We start from the raw sequence: 13,433 nt of genomic DNA, 5'->3' as shown, positions 1-13,433 counted from the left end.
TGCTCCAACTTTGTACTAGCAGTTTTTCCAGCATCTTTTTGGTTAAATTTCCTGAACTCCTTTTGTACTCTACCTCTGTTTCTATGTTTGCTATAGAGGAGACAAAGACATGAATTTTTTAGGAAATTCGGAAAAAAACTGCTTTCTAGGTTATCTCAAAATAAGATGTTGATTTGCCAGAGATGTTATTGTATCTGCCTTATCAAGAAAATAGGGCATCTAGTGGATCGGTTTTTTTTTAGCCTAAAGATCAGACCTAAAATATGACAGTGTAAAGAGCTGAGAAGTAAGTATCCTGAACTTCTGTCTGGGTAACTGAAGGATAGTCTCCACATCCCAGGGGTGAGCTGTAGCATATTCTTTCTTACACATCTTTTTGGCTGACTGTGGGAGAAATGTGTGTTGATCCACTTTATTATCCATATAAAAACAAAGTTGGGTTAAACTACTACTCATATTAGCAAAAATGTACTTTCAGTACATCTGTTGTTTATACAAATCCTGTGAAACACTTAGACAAGAACTTTTATGTTCTCCAACTTGAAATAACTTTACCTGCCTATATAGTCAGATAATTTTGAGCATTCTGATTTTTGATCAAATATGTGGGTGTTTGGCTGGTCATTGAGTTTCACCTTATAGACATTGCTTGGTACTTTTAGATGAACAAATATTTCATAATTTATTTTCTGGTGATACTTGATAATCTGTTCATATTGCAGAACCAGGTAAAGATAGGAGAGAAGGTTGGAACAGAGATGTTAATATAAGCGAAGGTACATATAGACTCAATTTAAGCTAAATATCTGAATGGGTAAACAAAGAACTCATCATTCAACAAGAAACACATATTCTTAATATTTTGCATTTAACTCACTATACGATGCCAAAATAACTCCATTCAGACAATAGTGATAATTATACATATTGTGGGTTCTGGTTACGATTCTTCTTATTAATATTGTGGTGAAGGGAAAAAATCATTTTTCCTGCTGCTCATGCGAAAAGGTTAGAAGGTAAAATAATAGTACTTTTTTCAGTGTTTGCTTTCTCTTTTGTTATATGAAAAATAATTTTTTAAGTAGGCTGGGGGAAGTTAGGGAATAAGTCATCCATCATCATCTTTATCCTCCCTGCAGCAATTTTATTTTATATTTTCTTAAAAATCAAGGAGGAAGCAACCCTCAAAGTGAGATGTTTAATTTATTGCTGGAAGCTGTAGTCTCCGAAGATTTTCAGCTCTCTAATGGGTGAATGATGAGCTTGGCGGGTGGAGCAGCAACAAGGGAGATAAATTAGTTCTTCTGTAGCTTACCCTGACACAAACATAAATAGAAGTCTAAAAATCTGGGAGAGGAAAGATGGTTTATTCTTTTTCTTGTTGTATTGTTGTTCTTATTTTGCATGGAAATTCTTTTAGACCTGTCTTAGAAATAGGCAGGCAAAAGGGAAGGGAAGTAAGACACAGAAGACATTGAGTGGGAAGGAGGTGAATCTCAAAGTGGCTCTCATGATTCTCATGTATTTCATTCATCAAACACTTATTGTTTACCTATATTATTCCAGGTACTATAACAAGGATATCACAAAACTTGGTAAAAAATGTCAACTTGACCAATGAATATCTTTTCACTGTTTTTTAATTATGAAAGAATTTAATCACAGAAAATAACTGACATCCCTGCACCTACCATCAAGACAAAATCTTAAAGTTTTGTCATATTTGCTTCAAATATTTTTGTCAAGGAAAATAAAATATTACAGATATGGCCAAAATCCTACTGTCCTGAAGCCAGAAGTCATTATATGTATGAAGTTTGGGGCTTCTTTTCCCTACATGTTTCCCATGCATGGTTTATATTTTCCTACATATGTATGTATTCATAAATATTTTAGGAACATTTTACATAAATGACACTATGCTGAACCTTTCTTTTGCAACTTGCCTTTTCATTCAACATTATGTTTCTGAGATTTATCCAGACTGGCAGTCCATTCGTTTTAATTGTTGCAATTTATCCTATTGTGCAAATATACCTACTGAGGGACAGTTTGTTTATGCGTTTGTTTGCTTAATATGCTTTTTCACTGTCATAAATGTTTTTGCAGAAAATATTCTTATTTTTGTCTCTTTGTGCATATATGCAAGAGCTCTCTTAGTTTGACACATAGCAGAATTGCTAGGGGATAATTACATTTGCCAGTTGTTTTCTGCTGCTTTATAGAAGCAACCTTGATATTTGTATATCAATTTCTTTGAAGAAATTTTAAAAACCTCTATTATTAATTTTATGAGTATGTCATATATTCTGTAGTTTTTTTTCAGACAATTACATCATCTATAAGTGGCAGCAGATTTATTTCTTCTTTTCCAATTGTCATGTTTTTACTTTTTTGCCTTGTCTTATTGCTTTGGTTAAGAACCCCCCTGTAACGTTGGATAGAGGCAGTGGTAGAAAATATCTTTGCCTTGTTGCCGACTTTAAAGAAAATATTTCAAGTGTTTTACTATTGAATTATGAATAAACGTGGATTTTTACTTTTTTCTTGCTCCCTACCATCATCTAATTTGGATTACTTAATTTGGTTTAATCCCCCATTTCCTTCCTTTATTGGTTAAAAATTATATTTCTTTTTTAAATTACTTTAAAATTTTAAATATACATATTTGACAACACAAACTGAAGTTCATCAATAGCTCCATGATTCTCTTAAACAATCAATGACCATTCTTTGGCTACTTCAAGCTCTTATATGTGATCCTTCATTTTTATATTTTCCTTAAAATTTTCACCTTTTTTTCAGTTGGGCTTCTTTGAATTTACCTGCATTCATCAGTTTCTTTGCTTACTATTCCTCTCCTACTGTAATTTGCTCATGAAGTTTATCCTTTAGCAATCCTTTCAGCAAGAGTCTAGTACTGTTGATGAAGAGATTCCAACTCTGAAGAGATTTATTCTGAGCTAAATATGAGTGACCACGCCCTGTGACACAGCCTGCAGGAGACCCTCAGAACATGTGCTCAAAGTGGTCAGGGTGAAGCTTGGTTTCATACATTTTAGGGAAATATGAGACATCAATCAAATACATTTAAGATATACATTGGTTTGATCCAGAAAGTGGAACAATCCGAAGGGGAGAGCTTTCAGGTTATAGGTAGATTTAAAATTTTTCTGATTGGCAATTTGTTGCAAGAGTCATTATCAATAGAAAGGAATGTCCGGTTTGATAAGAGGTTATGGAGACCAAAATTTTATCATACAGATGAAGCCTCCAGGTAGCAGGCTCCAGAGAGAATAGATTGTAAATGTTTCTTATCAGACTTAAAGTCTGTGTAGATGGTAAACGCTGGTCAACTTTTCCTGAATTCCAAAAGGGAGGAGGGTAAAATGAGGCATGTCTGACCCTCCAACCTTGTCATGAGTTGGGGGGTTAAATCCTCCACCTCTTTTGGTGCTCTGAAATTTCAACATAATATGTCTAAGTGTGAATTTATACTAGCTAGGACTTATTGTGTATCCTGAATATTAACAGTCATGTTTGTCACTAATTCTGTAAAACTCTCAACCATTGCTGCTTCAAATATCTTTTCTGCAACATCTATGTGTATCTTCTCATTCTTTCACTCCATCTCTTAGCCCATCTCGTTGCTGTTTTTTTAATTTCCAGAAATTCTGTGTTTTTAAAATTATTTTTATAGTGTCATTTTCTGTGCTTATGGTTTTCTTTTGTCTTTAATTATATTAAATGTAATTATATATTTTCAGATTGTCCTATTATCTGAAAATATTGGCACTCTGATCCTCCTGTTGGTTGTGTCTGCTGTCTTTAGCTCATGTAGGACTGTTTCCTTATATTTGTGGTTTTTGTTTAGCTCCAGTTTAGCCGAGCTTACTTCTGTAAGGTTCATGTAGACCTTAGGTTTTGAGAATATCACTTTGGAGGAATTTTGCATAAATGTTTGTTGCCCTTGGGTTTAATTTCTATATTCAGCAACCAAACTTGTAAAGTCTCAAACGTATAGTCAAAGTTGATCTTTCCTTGTAGTCTTCCTATACCAGCAGGTGGATTATATAGAACACTTTCAGTTTACCTGTGAATTGAAAGGGAAGGAGAGAGGGATAACCATTGTTTGTAGATATTTGCAGTGGAATGTTTTCATGCCGTTTTTGTTTCATGAATACATTCATTCATTCATTCCACAAACACTTATTCAGTAACTACATTTTTCCCCAAGGCATTATGTCTTTTGCCATTTTGGATACTTTACATAGTAACTATCCTTCTGTAACTTGGATCTCACTAAGTTCTTCATAGAGCCGGGACTGTTGGGCCATGCTTGAAATGTGTGTGACAGATCCAGGGTGGTAATGAGACATATAAGCTGCTCATAGTGGAATGCTGATGTGCATTTTCTTGGTGATTTTAATTGTATGAGCAGAGTTTTGACTTGGGGATGTTTTGTTTATTTGTGGCAGTTGGTGAGGAGAACAGATGCCAACCAGCCTCTACAATTCAAAGTTGCTGATGACTGAGGAGGCTGCCTGGGACTCACCCAGAAGGCTGAAATAGTGGTAGAGAAGCTGCCTGACAATACAGCAGGCAACATAAAAGGTCTTATGGGGACCACAAGTCAGGAGCAGCATTGCCCCTGGTAATCCTTGAATTTCTTATAGACCAAAAGGAAAAGTTAAGATGCCACTGGAGAGAGAAGAAAGTTTGTAGATTACGAGAGCACCTACAGGGAAAAGCTGAAAGGGAGAGGATTAACAGTGGGAGGAAAGCAGAATGGATCAAGAAGTATATGTAATGGACATGGCAGGCAGTTCTGAAAACCAAATCCTTGAATGACAGACATTCAGAAAAATTTCTCTTTTGTACATCTCCCAGTCTCAGCTGATCTTGAAATGTGGCTTGTAGTCCTGGCCAGATCCCTTAAAAATAGGATAGTGATTTTAAAAGCCAGGATATAAACTTTTCTATCACTTTTCAGACAGAATCACTAAAATTTCAAGATAGTCCACAATGATATTTCTGGCTGACAGGTCATAGCTCTTTACTGCTCTGGTTCTACCAGAGCAAGCTGAAACAATGCTGAGCCAGACAAAAGCTAGAGAAGTCAGATGGTGCAGGAAAAGGAGAAAATTGACAATCTTTAATGAACATGAGGACATCTATTTTCTCATCATTTTTTCTCCTTAAACTCATAACATTACTTTTTGTTAGAATAAAGGTACTTAAACATACCCCAAAAATTAAAAAGAGATAAAATTCAAATAGTCTGTGATTTTCATTCTTAGTCCTTTTTCCCTTCCTTCTGCCTTCCCTTCTTCCTTCTCTCCCATTCCACTTCTGATACTCTTTCTCTCTTCCTGTTTTCTTCCTCCTTCCTTTTCTTCACTGTCATTTCAGCAAAACTTCTCATGCTTGAGGCTCTTTTTGTAAAAAGGACTTCTCTGAGGAAAAACACATTCTAATTGGTGAGTGAAACATCTGAAAAACAGGAATGTAAACTTCCTGAGGTCTCTCATGCCTTCTCACAGCTATCAGGCATATTTTCCAAAATGCTTAAAAGACTGAGATACCCTGTTTGACAGATATTCCCAGACATTAGTGGATTCCTCTCCAGACAATTTTACCATGTTCTCTATGAAACCATTAATAACTCAGCCAAGTCTCTTTTATATATATTTGTGCTAATAGCAACTCTAAGTGGAGCTTAGTTACCATAGCAGACAATATTAAGTACCAGGAATTGGACAGAATGAATGAAATTGTTGTTTGATGTGTACAGGTCTGACAGTTTTATCATTTTGATGGTTGCTCATACTTGCAATTTTTATTGCCTATTTTTGACAACTCATTTTTCTCAGCTTGAACCTAGCAGGTGATTGTTATAAATTGCAGACTGCAGATAAATAATATCATGAAGTTCAGCAAGAACTTGATGATTTCGAGTGTCTTTCTCTGGGGCCAGAACTTAAAGAATTCCTATCATCACTTTTGGACATTGAATGCCATTTCAATGTTTCCCTTATTTTGTGTGTCTCAGGTTTTGAAAAACGAATGTCTCTTGGCCTTGCTTTTGGCCCTTTACTTGCAGGTGCCCAAATTCAGCAGTGCTGACTGCCCTGTTCCTGAGACTTAGATTGCAACTCTTACATTTTTACATTTAAGTAACATTGAAAGTTTTTTCTCTAAAGAAGCAAAAGAGGCTTTTTAAAAACTCTGCTAGATTTTATTAAAGTATCATAATTTTATCCTTATATAGAATGAGTGAGAAAACAATTTGATGTCAAAAGCACAGAGTTTGAGTCCTGGCTCTGCCATTTATTGCTAGTATAAACTTGGGGAATTTCTTTGGACCCCAATTGCTTCATCTGTGAAATGGAAATAAAAATGACTTCCTTATGGGAACTTCTGGGGGAAAAAAAACCGTGGCTGTACCTGAATGTGCTTGCCAAGAGGTAGGTGGTTAATAAATGTTAACATGAAAATAATGAAAAACAACAGCTTCTACCCAATATAAAACAACAAATTTGAAAAGAAAACCAACAAAACACACACACATACACACATACACATACAACCTTGATAGTAAGAGAGGGACTCTGCATAGTTTAATCCCTAGAAATGTGACATTGCTGGGCTTGAATATTTTTATAATATATATTAAGGTGGTTACTGAATAAGGCTTCAAACAAAGTAATAAAAATTTTTGAGAGTCTTTTAAATTGCAATGACAAATATAAAGTACTTCTGCATGCATTTTCTTACTTAAACATCATTTGACTAGTGTTTGCAATATCAGAACAAGGACAATACCAATATTCAAGTATCTATTTTTCATGGTATTGAAATATCAGTGCTAAGTTCTAAAATGAGCTATGGTTTCCATCACCCTTTATCCTTGTCTTTAGATGCTCTTCCAATTGAGTGAGGGTTCCTCTGTTCTTCAGAATTGACGCTCTACAAGTAGAGTATTTTGAGATATAGTCCACTGTTAAAATAAATTGTCACAAAGAAGAGAAGAGAATGTAGGACTAAGAAAATGGGTCTGGCACTGGAGGACAAGGAATCAGGAGAGAAGGAAATACTGCTCTCACAGCAATCAGGTGGTTAGACTCCAAGGGAAGGACTGGGAGTTAAGCGTGGAAATATCCCACCCCCTGTCTTTCTGTAATTCCCCTACTATCCCCTTTTTCTATTTTCCTTAATGGTTCATCCTTCTCTCCCCATCCTGCCCTTTCAGAGATAATAAAGACCCAATCTGACTCTGGGGGTGGGGCGGGAAATACAAATCTCATAAGTATAAGATATACAGCCTCACTAGTAATCTATAAAATGGTAATGATAACTGTAACATACCATGGAAACATTTTGAATGAGAAGGGATAAGGTCAGAATGAAAGTGCCTTTGCTCTTGTCAACATTTTGATGAACTAGATAAATCTGCACATATCTTAAGATATATTATTCAGGTTTCAGATTTTTTATGTCCCCAAATATTGGTGTTATATCATTAAATACACCATATTTGACATTTGTATGGTATTTTAGTATAAAACTGGAGTACTGAAAAAATCAATAGGATAATATTGACTCTATGCAATAGAAATTCATCTTCACTTTTTAAATTTCAAATGAAAAGGTATAGAGGAGCTAATTGATTTACTTAAGGCTACATTGCCAATAGATGTTACACTTGAGATTTAAATGTAACATAAATGCAACTCTTATATTCCTTCCACTACAAATGTGTAGGCATAATTATTGGTCTCAGAGTCACATTCAGGAAGTCAACTTTCTCCATTGGATAACAAAGATAGAGTAAGGAAGTCCTTTCTGATATGTTCAGACATACAGAAATGTTGAAATATGAGACTTCTACAATCTGCCCTCCTTTAAGAGCTTAAAGAATATTTTTACATTTTAATCCAGGTAAATCTCAACTATCTGGAACTCTGGATACAGGCTTATTTTGTTTGATGGAGGTTTAGCTGATAATCAGAAAACTCCTTTGATGTCTATAACTGTTAAGTAACATTCTTTTAAAAATGTATTTTGAGTGATTTCAAGCATATTCTATATAATAAAACATAATTTAATAATTGCTCAAGTACTTACAACCCAGCTATATAAAATCTTAACATTTTGACATTATTTAGTTCAGATTTAAAATAAAATAATAAAAGCATAACTGATATAGTTGAAGCTCCCATGAACCCTTCCATACAGGGTCTTGTCTTCCTCTTTGCCTCTCCAGTGATCATCACCAAACTGAATTTGATGCATGTAGTTTTCTAAGATTTGAACAATTTTCTAAAATGTGTTTACTTTGTGCCTTAAAAAGTTCAAAATGCTGACTGGGCGTGGTGGCTCACACCTGTAATCCTCGCACTTTGGGAGGCCGAGGTGGGCAGATCACCTGAGGTCAAGAGTTTGAGATCAGCGTGACCAACATGGAGAAACCCCGTTTCTACTAAAAATACAAAAAATTAGCCGGGCATGGTGGTGCACGCCTGTAATCTCAGCTACTCGGGAGGCTGAGACAGTAGAATCGCTTGAACCCGGGAGGTGGAGGTTGCGGTGAGCCGAGATCGAGCGCCGTTGCACTCCAGCCTGGGCAACAAGAGTGAAACTCCATCTCAAAAAAAAAAAAAAAAAAAAAAAAAGAGTTAAAACGCAGAGTGCAATTACATGTAGTTTTTTAAATAAGGTATTGACCACAGGTTGTGATTGTAGGCTATCATAGTTGTAGATGTTAGGAAATTGGACCAAATACATATATTGACCCAGGCTAAATATTCTAAATTGGCATTTTAAAATAATCTCTTCTAAAACCAACCTTAATAATTAGTACGCGATAGTTTTGCCATAATAACAGACTATGCCTAAATCTCAGTGGCTTAACATATCACAAGCTGATTTCTCACACTGCCAGTCCCATGTATGTTGGTTTGAGAGCTTGTTCATCACAATCACTCAGGGACCCATCCTGTTGGTATCTCCAACTCAACAAGCTTTTACGGTCACTTTGGTAAAGGGAAACAAACAAACATGGTGATTCACAACACAGGCTTTTATAGCTTCATATTTCATTGATATTCGTTAGCCAAAGCAATGGAAATGTGGCCATGCCCCACTTCAAAGAGAGTAGGGAATTGCCTTCCACAAATATATTGAAGGGAACGAGATTCTTTATAGCCTAAATGATTACCACAGTTCCCTCATGGTTTAATGTCTTCCTACTGAAAAGTAAGTCCCAAATCATCCAGATAATAAAAGGTTTTACTTAGACATATTCTAGTTCATAAAGGCATTTGCATGTGCTTGCTGGGTTTTTTATTCATTAAATAATTTATATAGTAAGTGGTGCTGATAGCATTCCCTGTCACTAAAGAGTTCAAGCAGAGACCAGTTTGCCAAGTGGTAGGAGGCTGAAGAGAAGATTCTAGTACTACATGAGTGACTGGACTAGGAGACCATTAACATTTCCTTATGACTCTGAGTACCTGTCATTCCAAAGATGACAGTCCTAGTGACAACCATATATGCCGAAGTATCTGGCATCTCCCAGCTTCTACCCCAGCTTTCCTCAATCTGCCACCTGCTTTGCGTTGCTTTCCAGACCACCTTGTTCCTATGCTGTATACCATGTGGTAACATCACGTGTTCCCTGTGAATTTCCCTGAGAATTAGCATTACAGTACTTTAAATCAAGCATTCTTCGTAACGTTGAATGAATATACCAATACTTTGATCTTCATAGAATTTTACATTCTTGCCTTCCCTCATGGGGCATAAGCCCAGGCAACCATTCCAAGATAATGACAGACTCTGAAGTGAACATACTATATTTGTAAGAACTATAAAAGATAGCATCTTGTCTAATGCAGTGTATTATTTTGCACAGGTAGCTGGTAAATTCATTCTTTGCTTTGTGATGCATTTTTCTGTCACTGAATTAATCCCTCTTTGAATATAATATCAACCAGTCTAGACCATCATTGATATGTGTGGCTGGCCAAGGTATTAGAATTTCTCTTGAATCTTAATTCCAAAATTACATGAAGCATAATTTCTAAGCTAATTCAGTGCTATAATAATTTAAGACAACTGCCATTCTAATCTATCTCGGAGCCTATAAAAACAGACTTTATAGGAAGTCTGCTTTTAAGAGGATGAAATATAAAATGGCAGTCTGTTGAGAGTAGCTTGGCAATGTTTAGCAAAATTTTCAAGACTTTGTATTCTTTTTAGACCCCAAAAGAACACTCCTAATAATCTATCTTACAGAAATAATCATGAATATGACAGATTTTACTGCAAGATAATTTATCACAAAATTGTTAATAATTATGAAAAATAAAATTCCCAATACTAAACTACAGAGTATTGGTTTTAAAATTCTTGTCCCTTTATATAGTGGACCACTATGCATTGATTAAAAAATTATATTGTTGGCCGGACGCGGCGGCTCACGCCTGTAATCCCAGCACTTTGGGAGGCCGAGGCGGGCGGATCACGAGGTCAGGAGATTGAGACCATCCTGGCTAACACGGTGAAACCACGTCTCTACTAAAAATACAAAAACAAAATTAGCTGGGCGTGGTGGCGGACGCCTGTAGTCCCAGCTACACGGGAGGCTGAGGCGGGAGAATGGCGTGAACCCGGGAGGCAGAGCTTGCAGTGAGCCGAGATCGGGCCACTGCACTCCAGCTTGGGCAACAGAGCGAGACTCTGTCTCAAAAAAAAAAAAAAAAAATTGTTAAAGATTTAGCCTCGTGAGGAAATATTCAAATTAGATAGTTATGTGAATGCAGGAGGGAATGGCTTCAAAGCAGTATGTAATCTGAGTTTCCCCAGGCTTCGCCAGTACATAAATATAGATGACAGTCATGGTATCAATAAGAACTAGAACACCAGTATCTATTGCTCAGACCTGTTTACAGAGGATTCCAACAGCTCTACACAATTGCCAGGTTGAGCCTGAGATTTTCATCTGTGTTCATGAAGCAGTCTCTTGCCTTGTTACCCAGAGAACTAGCCACCTTTTTCTTTGTCAATTTTGGTCACGCGTATCTGTTTCCTCAAGCAAAGAAAGCATGTAAAGTTGCCTCACCCTGCCATTGCTAGCGTTACTCACAGGAAGGATGCTAATATTGACCCACTAGTATTATACTTTCTCCGCACAGAGGCGGGAAGAAGCCCTGCTCCCAAACTTGATGTCTCACTGTCACCTGAACATCAGTGGGGTGCTGTGTCTTAAGGGCAAATATTTAAGGCAGACTTCCATGTCTTTCCTACTATCATTTTTTCTTCTACTTTCTCTATGAAGATTAATTCATAAAAATGGCTTTTGTGAACCATCAGACTCACTAACTTCTCAGATATGCCAGGTGTGTTAGTCATGGCAATAGATATTGCAGGCTCCAAGCCATATAACCTCTCCATTCCAACCGGGCAAGACAGATGTAAAATGTGATGCCTTTTTGGAACTATGTGCCTATCAAGTGTATGCCTATAAAGAAAAGGTATGCACCAAAATCAGTGTCTGTTTCTGGGTGTTGGGATTAAAAACACATTTTCTGCATTGAACTTGTATTACCTTTTATCAGAAAAAATAAAATAACTATGTTTAAAGACTGCATTAAATTATTGATGTGTGTAGTATGAAATACAGAATTCTTTATACAAAGTTACAGACTGGTTATGTCTTCTGAAATTTGAAAACTATTTATATTCACAAAAGATCCAAAGACATATCATTTCTCAAAGCACAATAGAAATAATGAGAGTTGCTCTTTCTAATACCTGATTATTTTTACAAGACATTCTATGTGGTTTTCACCAATGCCAAGCCTTAGGGAGTATGACTATAAATAATTATACTCACATTTCACTTGTCAGTCTTGTTTAGGAAAATAAATAATATTTGAGTACTCTGAATTTCTTTTATTTTAGATTAATAAATTGTTCATTATGTAAAATAGTTTTCCTTATTTTCAGTCTTAGTACTATATTTTCTACATATACTTGTGTATGTAGCTCTGGCCAGCATACCCACTGATATTCTCAGTCTTTGTGGTGCATGTACATCAGTAAACAATCTGTGCCCTACTCCCCATGAACCTACTACCACTAAAAACATCCCTCCCCACAGTTAATGATAAAAGCATAGACTCTTAGAGCTACATGGGGCCTTAGATCACTTATGCAAATCCCTCGTTTCAGATAACGTAACAGGTTCATAGAGGTTAAGTAACTTGTCTAAGATCATACAACTGATTATTAACGGAGTCACAACCAAACCTGCAGGTCTTGATTCTGTCCTAATCAATGACAAATTTCACACTCAAAAATTTCAAGAACAGACCTATAAAACTTATTTCAGAATGTTTATAGCAAGAATGATTTCATAATGGGCAGTGTGGTATATCTTCACATACATAACATGATGAGAAGTGGAGCCTTCAAGATTAGGAGAGCCTAGGGTCTACAAAGATCCTACAGGAGCTTCCAGTCACCTGTCTGAAGGGGTCAGGAAAGCCAACCAGAGGAATTTACATGTAGACCAATACCTGAAGACAGTGAGGTGGTATTCAAGTGAAGGCATAGGCTCATGGGAGAAGGGCTTCAGAAGGAAAGGATAGCTTGGCATGGACCAAGACCTATAAAGGTACTGAGAATTTGAAGAGCTAAAAGAGTTTCAAGGCTGGAGCTTAGAGGATGAGACAGGGAGTAGTGACAGAGGAGACTGGCAAAGTAGGCAGAGGCCAAATCATGCAGTAACTTGCAGGCCATATTATGCGGTGTATTTATCGTAAGGGCTTTGGGAAACAAGAGCATTCTTGAATATTTTGAGTTTAGACCTTACCTGGTGATATGAGATCACAGAAGTGGTGCTGAGAACCTGGAGCCATGGAAAGGAGACATGAGCTGAGATTTTCACTATATACAATAGATACCATATTCCTTCAGACTGCAGAATATCTTTCTCAGAGGGGAACAAGTGTCATGGCCCCAGTGCTCTCACTGCCCACTTTCCGTAATACATAGTAGACAGATAAAAATGTGAAAGGAACTCAGTTATTGAAAAACTTCTAAATATAAGGGACTGCATTCTGAACGACTATGTCACCCTTTCTTATAACTCAGGAAACTTAAAAACACAATCTCAATGGTTGGCCTAACTTTGATGCTTTGCAAAGCTGCTTTGGTTTATCTGCTAGTCCCTGTGGCAGGGGCTTGAAAATATTTTCCCAAGATTTCTAACCAGCATATGTAAGTAAAATAACTTTATTCTCTGTCCTAATGTCAACTCTTCTGTCCTATTTTCCCCATAAATTTATTCCTTCAGCAGACCATGTGTTAGAAAAATGTGGTCACTCTAGCATAAGGGTATCTGATACTTTTTCTCCTGATGCATG

The 13,433-nt window shown here is 36.5% G+C and overlaps 1 protein-coding gene across 1 annotated transcript in view; it reads left to right on the top strand.

Moving 5' to 3' along the window:
• PLPPR1 (phospholipid phosphatase related 1) overlaps nucleotides 1-13,433 on the top strand; it is a 293,484-nt gene that overhangs the window by 150,868 nt on the left and 129,183 nt on the right. The gene's annotated exons all lie outside the window — the stretch shown is intronic.

This window comes from Pan paniscus, chromosome 11 (assembly GCF_029289425.2).
Source record: "Pan paniscus chromosome 11, NHGRI_mPanPan1-v2.0_pri, whole genome shotgun sequence".
In the NCBI taxonomy this organism is placed as follows: Eukaryota; Metazoa; Chordata; class Mammalia; order Primates; family Hominidae; genus Pan; species Pan paniscus.
This window is presented reverse-complemented; position numbering and strand designations above follow the sequence as displayed.